The sequence below is a fragment of the Pleurodeles waltl genome, chromosome 7 (genome assembly GCF_031143425.1).
Source record: "Pleurodeles waltl isolate 20211129_DDA chromosome 7, aPleWal1.hap1.20221129, whole genome shotgun sequence".
NCBI lineage: Eukaryota > Metazoa > Chordata > Amphibia > Caudata > Salamandridae > Pleurodeles > Pleurodeles waltl.
In genome coordinates, this window is record NC_090446.1 from 1,403,018,460 (window position 1) to 1,403,035,792 (window position 17,333).

Here is a 17,333-nt window from a genome sequence, read left to right on the forward strand (position 1 = left end):
TCTAGACAGACGACAAGAGTTAGTGTTAAGATAGGAGTGCCCTCATGCGTCAAAAAGGAAGCTAGGCGTCATCATTGGGCTAACTCCTCGTCAGACCGGCACTGCAATATCTGACGGGTCACCACCCAGATGGTGCTGACACTGAACCGAAGGTGGAAGCGTCAGTCTGATAGACTCTGCAGTTCGTGCTGACAATAAAGGGTAAGGAGAGTGAAAAGAACGTTAAAATTGTCTCTGGACACTAGGTTTCAAAACTTTAATTACTCAGAATGTAGTCAGACCAAGATTAAAAACGAGAAGGGAGTACTACGGGGAAATAATGGCCACCAGTACTCTGAAAAGGGGGGAAAGAAAGAGAAATACTCTATCCTAACACTCAAGGGTCGACATGTTTCGCGCCTGTGCGGTCAGACAATGATCCAATGAAGCTTCATCAGGACCGTGGTAAGTAACTTCTCCTATAAACAAAGAAGTAAGTGCTAGTAGGTCACTTACCATCCGTAGACTAGTCGTCAAAGTCAGTCGAGTGGTGGGTCGCCCATCCCGTGTGGAGGAAAGGCATCATAGGGACGCGTAAGCCTCAGACAAAAGGAGATTGCATTGAAAGCTGCCTTCAGTCTGGCCGAGCACCTACCCGGGAACGCATGCCTGAAAATCTACCTTGCAAATATGGCCTGTCTCCAGTCCTTGTGAACCAACATTGATCACCATGATATACTATTAGAATCTATGTTAGTTGTAGATTTAAGTGCTAATGCCATGGGGCTTTATGAGTCAAATAAAAGTAATAGCTTATAATAAGTGTAATGCTATGAATCACTATGTCAGCGTCTTGCGACTTGGCTCCTATTTATGTTTTTATTGATGAATTACAGTGTTGAATTTAATTGTGTCAATGGGATACAGTACTGTTGCATAAATCTTACTGGATTCTTGTTAGTGTTTTTCATGTATTCAGAAAGTATTAAGTATCTTTCTTCCTTTTTCAGCTTTTGCATCCCTCTGTGAGACTGATGGAGTGCCCTAACAGCTCCTCATGCCAATGCAGTGGCATTCCTAAGACCGGTGGTGGAGTATATGGACAAAGGGAAGGTTTCTTTAAAACATGTTCATGGGGCATTACTGTGAAAGTTATGCAAACATATATATATATTGGTTTTAAAATAATTTTCTACTTATGGGTGTGGCTCAGTCAATTAGCTTTGGTGGGTGTTGATTATAAGCAGTGTTTGAGCTATCTCTACAAATACATTTGAAACCCTAGGAAGGTGCAGCTTGAAGGGACACCACTGGCCTTCATACTCTTAAAAGTATGGTGCAGGAGCAAACACTCTTGGAGAGTATTCATTGTGGCTTCCCTTCATTCAATGGTCTTTAAATCGTTTTTAGCGAGTGAGCATTATGATCACCTCTTGGGAAATTATCTTTAATAATACCACCTGTTGAATTGTTTTAGCAAAACCCAAAGCTGTCATACGATTGACCACAAACACTAATTTCTTTATTATTATTTATCATTCCTCATGATGAGTGGTCTTTATGACATACAACCTTTCCCATTGAAGAATGAGTTTTCTAAACAGTCATTGGTGTGGTCTCTATTTTAAGCTAACTTGCTGAGTGACTTTGTGAACTTTGCTCATTCTCCTTCTTGATGGACTCTAATAAACAGTCCCTCATGTAATTTATTTTAAAAACACTGCTGAGTGATCTTTATAAACACACTATAATGGGAGATCTCTATGTCTATCTCTTCTTCAGTGAACCTTATAAACCCTCAGTGAGTAATCATTATAAAAACTCATCAATGAGTGATCAGTATGAAAATATAGTGGCGAATAACCAATATCAACACCCCTAGTCGAGTGATGTTCATGAACGCCCCTTAGTAAGTGATTGACTCCAAAACCTCCTTTACTGCTACTTTCATAAACCCCCCTTTGTGAGTTATTTCTATGAACTCCCTTTAGTAAAGTGTTGTTATGAACACATATTTGTGAAGTTTCTTCATGAATAATCCCAATGGGCTGCTGTTTATGAACACCAGTTGGCAACAGATCATTGACCTCAATGCCTATTGTTTAATGATCTTTATAAACCACCTTAAGTGAGTGATCTTTATGAACACCCTTAATTGAGTAATCTTGTCTCTATTAATCCTCATGCTGTTTAATCCATCCCCATCATCTCAAGTGATTCTTCTTCTTTATGAGTTTCCATTTGTGAGTGACCTTGTATTCCTTCATGGTAAATGGTCTTTATAAACAACCCATTTTGAGTTATTTTTGTAATACCTCTGCATGAGTAGTGATCATTAATTAGTGACTCATTTGTATAACCTCCCTTGATGAGTGATATTTGTATCTCGCCTTGGTAAGCAATGTCTGTAGCACTCCTTAGCGAGTCATTTTATAGAACCCTCCCTTGGTGAAAGATGTACATAATCCCTCATGGTGAATGATTGTTTTGAATATCCTGTCCTGAATGATCTTTCTAAATCCTCCTTGTTGAGTGACCATTGTTCTGCAATGCCTATGAAAGCAATGCTGAATGATTTCAACGACAACCATAAATGTGTATTAACTGGTAGACTTAAAAAAATGCAGCATTATTTTCTGACAGAGCAGACATGAGAACCCAATTTATTTGTCTGCCTCACTTTATTAATCAATCATACATTCCCAGTTTAACTTTTTTTGAACAGCTTTGTGTAAATTGCATAGCTTCCTGCAACTCTAGTTTGTGCATACCCAGCACACACTGGCCTTCTTGGAGATATTTTAATCTCTATCTACTCCTTCCTATCGCGTCCCTAGTACATATTTATTAGAGGATGTTGGCTGTTCAAATATTAAAAAATGCAAAAGAAATTATGATGTTTCTTTCGCTCATTCCTGCACATCATGGAATGCATCACCTTCTGTGGCCGGCACACAGTTGTACTAAAATACTGAATTGCAGCAAACAAGGGGCTTGCCATAAATAGGAATTAACAACATAGAGCCAATTTCTACTAGTTAGCTTACGCAATGGAACCTTGTCTCTAGAGCTGTAGGCACAAACCCAGCTCTACTCTTTCTGTAAAGCTCTATGCAACTAAACCCCATAATGCACAATCAAGCCTTTCTCTAAATCTGTAGACACATGCACAATCAAACCCCTTCTTTAAATCTCTATACACATGCGCAATCAAGCCCCTTCTTTAAATCACCATGCACAATCAAGCTCCTTCTCTAAATCTCTATGCACAAGCACAACCAAGCCCCTTATCTAAATTTCTAAGCACATGCACAACCAAGCCACTTATCTAAATCTCTATGCACACGCAGAACCAAGCTCATTCTCTATAGCTCTATACACCTATCCATCTAAGCTCGTTCTCCAAAGCTCTATACACATGCACAACCAAGTCCATCTCTAAGTCTCTATGCACATGCACAATCAAGATCCTTCTCTAAATCTCCATGCCCAACTAAGATCCTTCTCTAAATCTCTATGCACATGCACAACCAAGCCCCTTTTCTAAATCTCTATGCACATGCACAACCAAGCACCTTCTCCAAATCTCTATGCACATGCGCAACTAAAGCCCCATATCTAAATCTCTATGCATATGCAGAACCAAGCTCATTCTCTAAAGCTCTATACCCATACAGATTTTAGCTCCTTCTCTAAAGCTCTATACACATGCATAACCAAGTCCATCTCTAAGTCTGTAGGCACATGCACAACCAAGCTCCTTCTTTAAATCTCTATACACATGCACAACCAAGCACCTTTTCTAAATCTCTATGCACATGCACAACTAAGCTTCTTCTTTAATGCTCTACAAACATACACATCTAAGCTCCCTCTCTAAAGCTCTATACACATGCACAACCAAGCTCCTTCTGTAAAGCTCAATGCGCAAGCACAACTAATCCCCTTCTTTAATGTTTATCACCCTGCGTTCAGCATGTTTTTCTAGCCTGTTCTCTACAGCCAGATATAGCTATCATGACCAGCTTACATTATTAATGACTCTGCTGCACAAAACATATTACATAAATATGTATACTGCCTACTCCTTCTCTGCAAAATATATACTGTCTACTCCTTCTCTGCAATCTAAATGTGTACCCTCCTAAATCCACAGTTATACATTTCCCTCCTAAGCTGCTTTTCTCTCTATTTGCACATTTCTACTAGGTATCTCTCATTTCTGTATTGAAGCCAACTGTATCATTCTAATTTCTTTCTGTACTACGCTGTTCTGTTAAACTAATTTATATTCTATATTTCATTGCTCATCTTTCATTCCTGCCTATTATCTTTGTGTAAATTGTATGCCTGCTGCTCCTTTCAACAACAGCCATTCTTATGTTCTGTATTTTTCCAAATTAACATAGCTCTCTCTGTGTAGATATCATATTTATCCTGTAGGTATCTATCGCTATATATATGTACATATCTATATACTATTTCCGAACTACATTTCCATATCATGATCTGTATGTAACTCTGTTTACCTATGTTTGTGTGTATCTTACCAGCTGTGCACCTCTGTTCATCTGTATCAAATCTGCTCTGTACCTTTTCATGCTTACTGCATTGCTATACTTTACTGTTGTATGACTCCTTTGTAACCACTACCTTGGCACTGCTGCCACCTCTGCTGTGTCTTCTCTGCATACATTCTTCATCTCGACTCTAAGGATGTGTGCCTCCTCTTGCATCTATCTCTCTCTCAAAGACGCCCTGGGGCAGCTGTCCAGGATTCTTCTCCAAGGGATCCAGCTTCTCTCCGTTGTCTCAGTGGACCGCAGGAGTAGCGGCATCTTCCTGAGTGTGTGCAAACCCCTTGCTTCTCTTCTGCATTTCTTTTATCACTGTTTCAATAAAAACACAGTCATGTACACTCTGATTGCTCTGTCCTTCTGCTAGCTGTTTCTTTTCATTTTTTTCTCTATTTGCTCTCTAGCTTTGGGCTGCTTTTGCTATGTATTAAATTCTCTCTTATTTGCCATCACATGTTCACACATGGGATTCCTCAAACCCTTGTTGAGAGAACACTCTTCCAGCTCTTCTTTCCTGCTGAACACATTAAGTGCCAATAACAGTGCGGGTCACGAGGATTCCTGGGGGAGGGCGGCGTGCAGGGGTGAGGGGTGGGGTGGGGTTGGAGTGGGTGGGGGTAATAATTAACATTTAAAAAAAAAAAAAAACTTACCTCCGCTCCTGCACCGCTCCTCTACTCCTCTGCTCCACGCAGGCACAGGCTGTCAGCCTGCCCTGCAGCCAATCCTGACGCTGCTTATAGCAGCGTCAGGATTGGCTGGGAGCGCCCAGCCAGGACACTCCCAGGTAAACTGGGAGTCTGTGCAGGCTCTCTTCAGCCCAGCAATGGCCAGACAAACACACGTGCTCTGAGGGGAGTGCACAGTGCAATTCCCTTTGCTCATCACCCACAATGCGCCACCCCTTTCACAAGGAAGGGATAATAAACAGTTTATTATCCCTTCCACGTGAAAGGATTTAGAGCCATTGCTGCTCGCAAAGGACTTCGGGGGTAGAGGGGGGCGATGCTCCTCCACCCTTAGGGAGGAGCTGCCACTGGCCAATACTTCAGTTGTGTATCTGCTGCTGCCCCAGAATCCAAACACACCCTGAACCAGATTGCATTAAAGGCCATGTCGTAGCAGTAACATTTTTTAGTGCTCTTCACTTGGCAGGATTGGTGTTTTGTCACATTTTACATTGTATCTGAAATCACAAATGATTTGTCAGTGAGGATTTCCGAGGTAAAAAAAGAAAATCCGAGATTTTTTTAATATCTAGAATCGGATATTATTAGCAAATGCATAATTTGCTCACCCAACATTTATTAAAGTGCTTTGTTTAACCAAACCAACTGTGAATTTCATTAGAAGACTCACACTGTGGTGTACAGTTTGTTATTTGTATTATGAACTATTACCGTATCAGTTAAACACCCATCTAACTCTTTTTGAGGTCCTAATTCTGGAAAAGAGACATATCTGAATCTGCAAATAGTGGATTATTTGGTGAAAAGTGTCTTCGTTTCTGAATTACAAAGAAAAAGTCATACTTCAGCAAGTAAAATCAATTTTCGAGTTACATTATTTGCAAAAAAATTCGCAAGTGCTGATTAACACAGAAAATTTGTGTTCCATTCCGAATTCAGTACAAAACGAGCAAACTCTACTCCTGCAGTCTGTGCTTCATTTTAAATAAATAGGCATCGTAGTAAAAACTGGTGCTCAGAAGCAAGGCTGTGTCGGCTTGATTCCACCTTATGCCTCACTAATCCACTACCAGACACTGCCTTCCCCTTTACCTCACTCTTGGAGGTCCCTGCTTTTTCTCTTTTTCATGTTTATTCCATGTTTCTCACCCTTGTTCATTTCCCTGGTTTTTCACTCTTTTGCTCAGTGCCGAAGCCTGATAAGCTAAAGTATGTGCTGTTCCCACTGGCTAGTTTGTAAAAAGTAAGTGCTAGGGCCCACCTTATTTTTCAGGAAGCCACCAAGGCTCACACCATCCACTGCCCTTGCTTGGTCTGCCAGATGCCAGTTCCAGTGCTTATTACTAACCATCACACTTATACTAGTTTGACATAGCATAACCAGGGTGAGCAGAACTTGTGGAGCTTCACTTCATTAAATTCCACGGTGTTACATAAAAACTATGGAAGATTCAGGTGGAATTAGGCATGTTTGCTGCTTGTGTTGATTTTTAGCAGCAAGAGCTTGTTCCATGCAGCAAAATCAACGCAAATAGCACTATGTGGCATGTCAGAGGGTGCTGCTTCTCGAGTTCAGTTTCCTGTCACTCAAGTAGATTTTCTACTCAATCAGCAGCTTTCTCATGTGAATGGTCGCGACCGCCATTGTTGGAGAAATCTCACCAGGTGTAGTCCTAGTGAATGAAAATCACGCTAGGGGATACCAAATCTCACTCAGATTCACCAATTTACAGTTGTTGGGCCTTGAGCAAGAAAAAACACAGTCATGCGTTGGTTGGCAGAATTTGGCCAAAACTCCGCATTTCAAATGTAACACAGAGTGGCCAAAATTCCCCAACTCCACCAGCGGAGCGGAGTTTATTGTCCACCCCTTAACATAACATAACATAACATAACATAACATAACATAACATAACATAACATAACATAACATAACATACCATAACCTCAAGTTCTAAGAATGGACTAAACAAACAAGTTCATTATGTTTGTTAAGTATATTGAACAGTTAAACGCTTTGCTGGTCTTAAAAAAGCCAGGCAATGCCACCATGTCATGGACTGTCATAATAAAGTGCCAGTGTTTGTAAATAAGCACTGGCATAAATTAAGCACTGGCTGCTCCCAAAAATGAGTGCTAGTGGTCCCATCTGCATACTCCAGCTCAAATTATGCACTGACCGCAATCAAGACAGGAGTTGTGTTAGGAAATGTGCACTGTCCGAAAGAGCACAGCAGTTAACCTTAATCTTCTGTGTTTCTAAAACATTAAGGGGGTCATTACAACCTCAGCGGTCTTTTTACAAGACCGCCAATGGACCGCCGTGCGGAAGACCGCCAGTAGTGGCGGTTTGTCCTCGGCGTATTATGACTGTTGGCTGCCCTCCGTCCTTTTATGGACGGAGAGCCGCCAACAGCCATACTGGCGGGTGGCGGGGAAGTGGAGGTTGCTCCACCTCCACCGCCACACCAACAGAACACCGCCCAGCGAATCACATCCTGTGATTCTGCGCGGCGGTGTTCTGTTGGCGGTGTGGTGTCGGCGGAGCAGCCCCCATGGCTCCCGTCCCCTCCCGGAGGATCGACGGAACAGGTAAGTCGATCATCCGTTAGGGGAGGGGGGCTGTTGTGTGGTGTGTGGGTGCATGGGGGCGTGCGTCTGTGTATGTAGAGGGGGTGTGTGAGTGCGTGCATACTTGCGGGGGTGTTGTGTGTTTTGGGAATGAGTGCATGTATGTCTGTATGTATGTCTGTATGGATGTGTGCGTGTATGTTTGTATATGGGTGTGCGTGTCTGACTGAGTGTGTGGATGCAGGCATGTATGTTGGTGTGTGTGCGTGTGTGTGTTGGTGGTGTCTGCGTGCGTATCATGTGTGTGTGAGTTATGTGATGTTGGGGCTCGGGGTGGGGAGGGGGGCCCTGCCACCTTTGGGGGGTGGCAGGGGTGGTAGGGGGTGTAGGGGAGGGAGTTGGGTGGGGGTGGGGGTGGGGGAGACCCCTATCAGTGCCAGGGAAGGAATTCCCTGGCACTGATAGTGCTTACCGCCATGGATTTCATGTCCGTTCCTACCGCATGAAATCCACAGCGGTAAGCCGGGTCAAAATACCGGCGGCGGTATAGTGACGGCCGCCAGGCAGGAGACCCAGGTCTCCAGTCTGGCGGCCGTCTCCGCCCTAGCGGGCGGAACGGAGAAGCGGCGGATGACCATGGCGGTAACCGCCATGGTCATAATATAAAAAAAAAGACCGCCAGCCTGTTGGCGATCTTACCGCCGCTTCTCCGCCTTCTGCCAGGGTCGTAATGACCCCATAAATGTCCAAAACTAAACGATAATCCTGGATAGGGATAGAAGTTATTTTGACTCTCCCATGTATCTTGAAATTTAGGGTCTCATAATAAAATCCATACCAAGGGCCCTTAGGGCGCTGAGCCTCTGAGCTGGGCTGGATCTGCCGGGACCCTCATTCCCAACACTCACTCATTTGCAACGTTACCTTCACAATTAGGGAGTCATTGAGGGTTTAGTGTAGTTGGAACTATTCAATAAATTGTAGGACTCACACTCCCCTAAACCCTCTGTTCCAACACATTATTTAGAGATGATATCCCACTGAGTTTCTGATAGCAGAGACTTTTTTGGGTCTGATGTGCCCATGACTCAGAGGCCACCTTGGGTGACCACCTCACTCCAGATCATAACAGACACTGTCCCCAGTCCTGAATGTTTCTCCAACACATCACTGAATTCATGTGTGTTAGTCTAATTATTTTAGTGGAACCAAAACAATTCTAACATCCACATTATAGTAGGTGATTACGTGAAAGTTCAGGACATGGATGGACGTGGCCACCCTGTGGTTACTGGGTTACAGTGAGAGGTATGCCACCATATTTGGGATGTGGTATCCACTATTGATCTTTCCTTCTCAGGGCTAGTATGTAAGCATGGTGACTCAGGGCTGGAAAAGACTGAAATATCCTTGTCATGTAGGAACGAATCTTCCTGCATATCACGGTCAATTTGTTTTTGCTTTTCAGAAGGAAATTCATGCTTTAGGGATTTATATCTGAAATGCAAACTGAGTGGCCACATCAACACATCTCACTTGGCATTTAAGGTTGACCAAGGGCATCTGTAGCACTGAATGTTCACTTTTATTAAAGCAATCCTATCCAGGGACAGGGGGATCTGTCAATATGGTAGGTAGTCCTCTGCCAAGGGCTGGAAGTAAATGCCTCTTTCTATCTGTATCCAGTGGGCCAACCACCAAGATCTAAATGATGTTTCTGCAAAATGATCTCTGAAATGATGCTTAGGTAATAAAATCACATAGGGAAGTTAGTAGTGAAGGATGTATCCGGGCCTCCCTGGTTTGGCTCCATGAGGTGTTTGTGATTACCATTCATTCAAATTGTTAGCTGAAACAGATTTTCAAATGTTTTCTTTGCTTATCGATTGAATGTAGGGCTGGAGTTCCAAGTTACTCCTCCTATGGGTGCACACCAGCTGCAGATGAGAAAGTGTTGTAGGGCTTCTTTCTCTGGCTGTAACCTGCTAGGTGTCTTAGACTGGATCTTTGGCTGAGCACTTGCTTTCTAGGCTAAAAATTATTTATGCTTCCATAGATTAGGAGGCTGAATTTAAAGCTGCTGCTATCCATTGCTTTAGGACAGGGGTACCTGACAGACAACAGCAAACTTCTCAATATCGTGTAGTATTTATAATCAGATAAATCCACAGTTCTGACTTGACAGTCTCCCCAGACTTTGGAAGCTTTTAGCAGAAATCCAGGAAGACTTGAAGGGGATGTCCTAACCCCTTTCTATGGATATCAGCTTCTCTGATACGGTAAGCTTTCTAATCTCATGCATGAGTTGTAAAACAAAGTTGGTTTTAGCTGAACAAAGCAGCCTAAAGTCATTTTCAGCCTTTCAAAGTACTCAGTCCAGCTTCAGTGGCCATTTCATGCACTTTCCTGACCAAGAGGCCAAAGAGGTTATAGATGTAAGCAGCGCCAATTCATGCTCTCAAAGTGAAGAAGGATTGGATCCCAGGAGCACACTCTAGCATTAATAAAAACTCATATTGCATTTTAGAAATTATTTTTCTGAGTTTCCAATACAATTGAAGGATGTTTTATGGCTGTATCTTGGCTTCTAACTGTGTACCACATTCACCTAATCCTCTGCCATACCACAGTTGCACGTTGAGCTTAAGATCTCATTCTCAATAATATACACCTTTTCCTGCTCCGCTTGACTATGATAATGGCTACTATGCCTGATGAATGATGCTATTTCTACTCTCCTTTGGTAGAATATTGCAACTAGTATTTGTGACACACATGCATCTTGTGGTACCATCCCCTTTTCCTAGAAGATCTATGAGGGTACCATGGCCGAGTGAAGTTGACTCAGTGTTAGTGCTTTAGTGTCTTTTGCTGCTACTGATGCTTTCTGGCTGTGCTGCTGCAGATGTTTGTAGGTACAGGAGGCCTAGAAGCCACTCTCAATACTTGATCCCTCTTCTTCAGATGAAACCAGATACCAGTGGCAGTTTCTTAAAATGAGGCATGCTCAGTGAGCTCCCGAGCCTAACGCACATGTGGCAGGCTTGGCAGAGCACTGGCACCTGTAGGTGGGATAGCAGAAGTGGCTAACAGGGATGATTCCACCTTTGAACATAATAAAAACGCACAATAAATCTGTATGGAGGTTTAAGAACTAGGTGGAGTCTGCTGCATTCAGTCTCTTTCCTCACTGCCACATTCCCCACCATGTGCTAATTCTCTCTTGCTCAATTTTAAGGATACCATCTAGCAAAAGCTGGCACATGTCCTGGAGAACTTGACACTCCAGAAACTCTGAGATACCTTCGATATAAATTGTGAGATGGTGTGATTCAGCAAATCAGCTATAGTCATCGGGGTATCCTCATCAAGTTGCCATCAGTTTTCCAGTGATAATTCCGGGTTGTCCCTTTGCAGCCTAGTGGCACAGATCAACTTGGGGGCAATACAGTTAAACATAATACATGCTCTCAACCGTATAACGTTTATGTGCCTTATCCACAAAAAGACAAGTATCTTGTAATTTAATGTTTTTTTCACTGGCTCCCCAAATGCTTTCCTAATCCAAAGCTGATGTCACCAAGTTGTAGCATGAGCTTTCAGAGCATCAGCAACTCATGGTGTAATCTCTTCTGCAATCAAGTCCACCTACAAAGTACTCCTGTATTCACTCTAGAATTTCTCACAATGGAGAGGTAGGTGGTAAATGATTTTGGTGACAGGAATATAGTTTTTGTGGGGTCTTAGATGGAAATTTTGACACCCCATCTATTTCCTAACTCACCCCCAGGGTGACGTGGTGTAAGAATGCCCCCTTTTGAGAATCATGTCCAGTGTAAGCACCTCAGCTGCTCGGCATCCCTCATCAGTCCCTTAGATTTGCTTCCTTTAGCCTGAGATGAATGTTGCCTATACTGTTCGGAGGAATAAATTGAGGAAAATCATAAGAGAACAGACTCTACTGGAGTAATAAGAAGGCATGCTTAGGTCTCACATCTACCATAACAGTCTGCACATCTAATATATTTCGGCTTGATAGTGACATGCTTATAAGTTTGGTTGTGCCACCAATACACTAATTAGTCAATCACATATGCTAATACCTTGACACTGCTCAGCAATCCAGAACCTACCCCATTACTACACTGGTAGGTCCATGTAGTTTTGACTGAATCTAATCCATCACCCTCTTCAAATACACATCCAGGCACAAAAAGAGCAAAAGGTGCTCAGTTTAGAGGTGGAGTTCTGCGAGAGTGGAAAATTAAGATCAGTGTCCTAGGGTCTGTTTAGCCTAAGGACTAATACTTCCACTCCAAGCTACAGATCCAAACCCTGGCAGGTCCACTCAGCTTTTCATCCTTTCAGGTCAATAAAATGAGTACCATTGAATTGGGTAACAATAAACATCTGTTATTTCAGCTCCAAGACATGCTTCACTATGGACATAAACTTCACAAATACACATATTTTTTTAATGTCTAGCCATCAAAGATGTCACAGAGTGACTGAGCGTTATGACACGCAACATCCATTCAATAAAAGTTGAAGGAGAGCGCCCACAAAATGTTTTTTATATGTGGCCTAAAATGAATTGTTAAACAACACATTTTCACATGTATTAGCCAGAAAGTACCACACGATTGTCTTACAGGTCACTATATCATCAATCAATATTTCCAATACTACCTCAAATAAAAATGGTAATAACAACCATACAGAGGTTAGTGTACTCACAGCTGGACTGAGTTAATCACGATTCCCCAGCAAAATATTAGTAATAAAGATATTTTATCTATTGAAGTGTTTTAGAATCTCAGTTGGACAGCATTAGCAGTAAGGGCTCAGCTAGAAATACTGACCTCATCAAGGAATTGCAATATATATCATCCTGGATTATTATAACATCTATCATGCAAGAGATTAGAAATATCGACCTGTGCATCAGGAGGGATTAAAAATAATGAACTAAGAAAGGGCTAATAGTCATTACCATATCAAAGAGCTATAGCACAGAACATTTGAAGGATGCCTATTCAAAATCCATTGATCTCCCACACAACAGGCAAAGCTCCTGCCCCACCATCACACCCCATTGCATGCCCTCACTGATGTACAACGACTATATGAAGGAAAATACCATGTCTATTCTTCATTACTGTCCCGAATTGTAGCATCAATCAACACTATCAGAAAATGTAATGTTCATCGTCAGTGCTCCTTATCATCCAGCTATTGAGCTTGTGTTGAGGCTGTTTGAGGCTGTTTTTCTTTGGTATGTAGTTTTATAAAAATAGCTGCTTGTTTCTTCATAACTTGATGTATTGTCATCTCTTCTGTCATCCATCTCCTGTGGCACTAAGGGCCCCATGGTTGTATGTTTCAAATAACAAAAACTCCTTGTGATATCCTGCTCCAGAATGTCCTGTGCTTCATTTTGTTTTCTTGCTATCATCCTTCTTCTACCTCTATAACTTCACTTAGGCCCTAATTGTTACCTATGCCTTGCTTCCATTCATCCTCATCTTTGTTGTACATATGGATTGTGTATTCCCTTCTTTTTCCTTGTTTCATTATGTTTAACCTTGTCTTTTTACTCTTTCTTTTAATCCCTAATTACCTGTGTTCCTTCTCCATCTGTTCTTCCTACCATAGACATTCTCTTGCCTTTTATGAGCACTTTTCTCTCTATGTTTTCTCCTTCTGCTTTTCATCTTTTTTCTCTTTCATTACCTTCCTATCATTTATGTTCCTTTGTCTGTTCCTCTATTTAATCCTATTTTCTCTTGCACTGTGTTAATTACTATTAGTTTATTTATTTCCTCCTCCTTCAACTTCCGTCCGTATTTTTCCATTCGGTCACATTCATTTTTTTCTTTTGATGTTTTTCCTACTTCTGTCTTCTGTCAGTCCCCATCCTTTGTCTGTTCTTTTCTCTTTCCTATTTCCAGCTATTGTTGTTCCAACTTTTTACGTCTTCTGAATTTCATCTTTGTTACATTCTTTTCTTTATGTTTCTATTTTATCTACATTCATCCCTTTGATCATTACATTGTAGCCTTCCTTGTTTTACCTTTTGTTCATTGATTAGTATCTGGTTTTTGTGTCATCTTCTTCTATACCATTTGTCTGCATTTTCCTTCTTCTTGCCTTCACCCTCCTTTGCTTTCTTAATTTGCTTAGCAGTTTCTTAATTTATAATACATTGTTCATTTTCTACATCCCTTTTCCATTTAGAGTCCATTCTTTTCTCTTACCGTGCAGTCTTCTTCATACCATCTTGCTGTGGGGGAAGGCAGAACTATATTTATTCCTTCTATTGTCTTGCTTTTTAGGCTTCTTCTTACTTCTTTCTTCTGTTTCTTTTAAATGATATCTTCTGTTAATCCATATACGCTTTAACTCCACATTTCTTTTTTCTTCTTGTTCCTTCCTAATTTCATGTTTCCTTCCCCCTTTTTGTTTTGCTCACATATGTGCCTTATAATTCCTATCTTGCTTTCATCTCCTTACTTTCTTGATCTTTGTTTCTTCTCCTTCCTTTCTGAATTCTCCCTCCTTTTCTCTTCATCTTCTTTTTTCACATACTTACTTTTTCTTTGTTCCATTCTTCTTTATCCTTTCATCTACCTTCCTTCTTTTGTCTTTCTACTTTTGGTTTATTCCCTCCTTCTGAAATCTTTCTATTGTCCTATATACACATTCCTCATTTTATATTAATACTTTGTTTTCCTCTCATTCTAATCTTGTTATTTCATGATTCATCCTTTCCCATTTATCTTTCTTTTGGTTCCTTTCTTGTTTTGTTCCTTTCTATAGTTATTTCTCTTTCTCTCTCCCTTTTACTACGCTAACCTTCCTTTCTTCTGGTATTGTTTCTTGTATTCTGTTTTTACATTTCATCAATCTGCTGTCATGATAAATTATTGCATTTTTCTGTCTCTTTTCCACTTCCTTAGTCCTTCTTTCACTTTCTTCCTTCATGCCATTTCTTCATTCATTTGCCCATATGTTATATTTTATAACTTCTATTACAATTGATTTTCACCTTTAATTTTCATCTTTGTATTTAATTTCTTATTTTTTCCTTTAATTTTCAACTCTACTAATATTTCCCCTCCACTTATTTCTGTTATCTAATTCTTTACTTCATTCTTTCTTTCTCTTTTCTAATTTGTCCTCCCTTTATCATTACCATTTGTTTCTTTTGTCTGTCAAATGAATCATCTGTTCATCTTGCTTTCTTAAGGTACATTTTATTTGTTTAGCTTCCATTCTTCTTTTTTCTTACTTTCTTCATACATCTTCCTTTCTGTTCTTTTCTTTTTTTCTTACTTTCTTCATACATTTCCTCCTCTCCTCCTTATTTTTCATTTCCCATTCTTCTTTCTATCCCTCTTTCCCTGATGTTGTTCCTTTCTACTCTAACCTTTCATTCATTTCTATATTTCTCCACTTCTTTTTTCCCTTTCCATGTTCTTTCTACTGCTCATTTTAATTATTGAATTTCTTTGCAACTTTCTTCCCTCCTCCATTCTTTCCTTCATTTTGTGTTTCTTCCTTCTAGTTGCTTTTGTCATTCATCACCCAGCCTTGTCTCTTCTCTCTTCTTACTTTTTTACTGTATCTCTTTCTTTATTTCCTTCCACTTAGCTTTTTTCTTCATCTATCTTCTTGTACTTTCTTGTGTTGAATTGTTTTTTTTAACTTTTTCCTTAGTCTTCCTCATTCCTATTTTCTCTTCCTTCTTGCTTTGCCCCATTTGTAGTTTGCTTCATTTTTCCTTTCTTTGACTTATTTATTATTTCTTCTCTTCTTTTGACTGCTAATTGTCTTCCATTCTCTCCTTACTTTTAAAATTCTTTCTTCAAATATTCTACATTTTCATCTTGCTTTTTTGTTTTCTTCTATTTTCCTTGTAATTACTTTGTCACCATCCTTTCTACATTCTCCAGACCTTTTCCTCTTATATTCCACTTCTTCCCATTTTCTTCTTCATTTTTGTGCATTTCTTCCTTTCTTTAACATCCTTTATCAGCCCCATCCTCTTGCCTTCATTTAGTTACCTGCCAATTCATTTTGCTTTGTTCTTCCTTTGTCTTTCAAACATCCTTTGTGTCTTCATTTTTAACTCTACTTTATTTCCACCCTATGCTTTGTCCTTATTCCTTTTCTTTTTCTTCTTTTCCATTCAGCTCAATCCTTAACTCATTCGTTCTTCTCCTTCTGTTCTTCTCCCTTTCTTCTTTCATTCCTTCATCTACAGGTGTATTTTATTTTGTTTCTTTTAACTGCCTTGCACCATTTTAAAGCCTCTTTTACAGTGTTTTCTCCTTTCTTTATTTCTTAAATAATTAGTTTATAGTATCTCCATTGTTCATTATTCTACTATATTTTTTATTTCTTCTCCTTTCATTCTTTTCATCTCAATCTGTTCTTATAAATCCTATCATGCGTATCACTTTTCCTTCTTATAAATTCTATTCCTGTGCTCTCATTTTTTCTCACTCTCCTTTTTCTATTTTGCTTATCATACTTGTTCTTCCTCCTTTTGTTAATTTTCCCTACTTTCTTTGCTTCATTTATTTTTGCTCTCATTTTTTGTTCTTCTCGAATTTCACCTGCCCCCTTCTCCTTCTTCTTTGTGTTTATTAAATTCCTTCTCTTAATCTTCAGTTACTTTATATTCTTTTGTTTCTTTATTATTTCTTATTCTGCTCTTCTGTGTTTCTTTCTCCTTTCATTTTTCTCTGTTTGTAGTTAATTCTTTTTGACTTCCCTCTTCTGGTCATTACTGGTTTTCTTCTACTGCTTTCTTTTGTCCTCATTTTGCCCATTGTCTTCATCATCTCCAGTTTCTTCTATTTTTCCCACCCTGTTTTCCATTATTTCTTCTCTGAGCCTCGTCTTCTTCTTGCCTCTTTCAGTTATGCAGACATTCACTGTTCACTTTCATGTCTTCCTTTTTTCTTTCATCCTCTTAAATTCTTTCTTTTCCTACATTTTGCCTGATTTTTCATGTTTGGTCTGTTTCTATTTTATTTTTATTATTAAATCTTATACTTTATTGTGTCTTTGGCAGAAAGGCAGGATTGAAGTTTCAATTTTATTTTGTCCTTTTCTTCTAATTTCTTTCTTTACAGTTGGTTCCTTTCTCTATAAGTATTTATCCATTATCCATCATCTCTGTTCTTTTCTTACTTTTTTAACTCTCCATCCTTTTCTCTCCTTACATCTTTCTCTCTTTCTTTTACTTTCTTCATTCTTTTCTCTCTTCTTTTTTCTATTTCCTTTCTGTATTTCTTGTCCACACATTTTCCTTGTTCTTTTCTTTTGTGCTTCCCTTTCCTATTGTTTTCACTCTTTCTTGTTCTTTTTTCCTCCTTTTCAGGGTATCCTTGCATGTTCATCTTCCTTCCTTTCTTTCAATTTTCTCCTTTCTCATATCCCTTCATTCGTATCTTTCTTTGCTTTTCTGTGCCTTCCTTTGTTCATGTGAATATTTCGGTTTACTATG

General features: G+C 40.0%; 1 long non-coding RNA gene across 2 annotated transcripts in view; it reads left to right on the plus strand.

Annotated features, from left to right (window-relative positions):
• Window positions 1-17,333, plus strand: part of LOC138246410 (uncharacterized) — a 212,732-nt gene that overhangs the window by 25,163 nt on the left and 170,236 nt on the right. For both annotated transcript variants that reach the window (XR_011194272.1, XR_011194273.1), the window contains exon 5: window positions 990-4,825. This is a non-coding gene — a long non-coding RNA (uncharacterized lncRNA). The remainder of the gene's footprint in view (window positions 1-989; window positions 4,826-17,333) is intronic.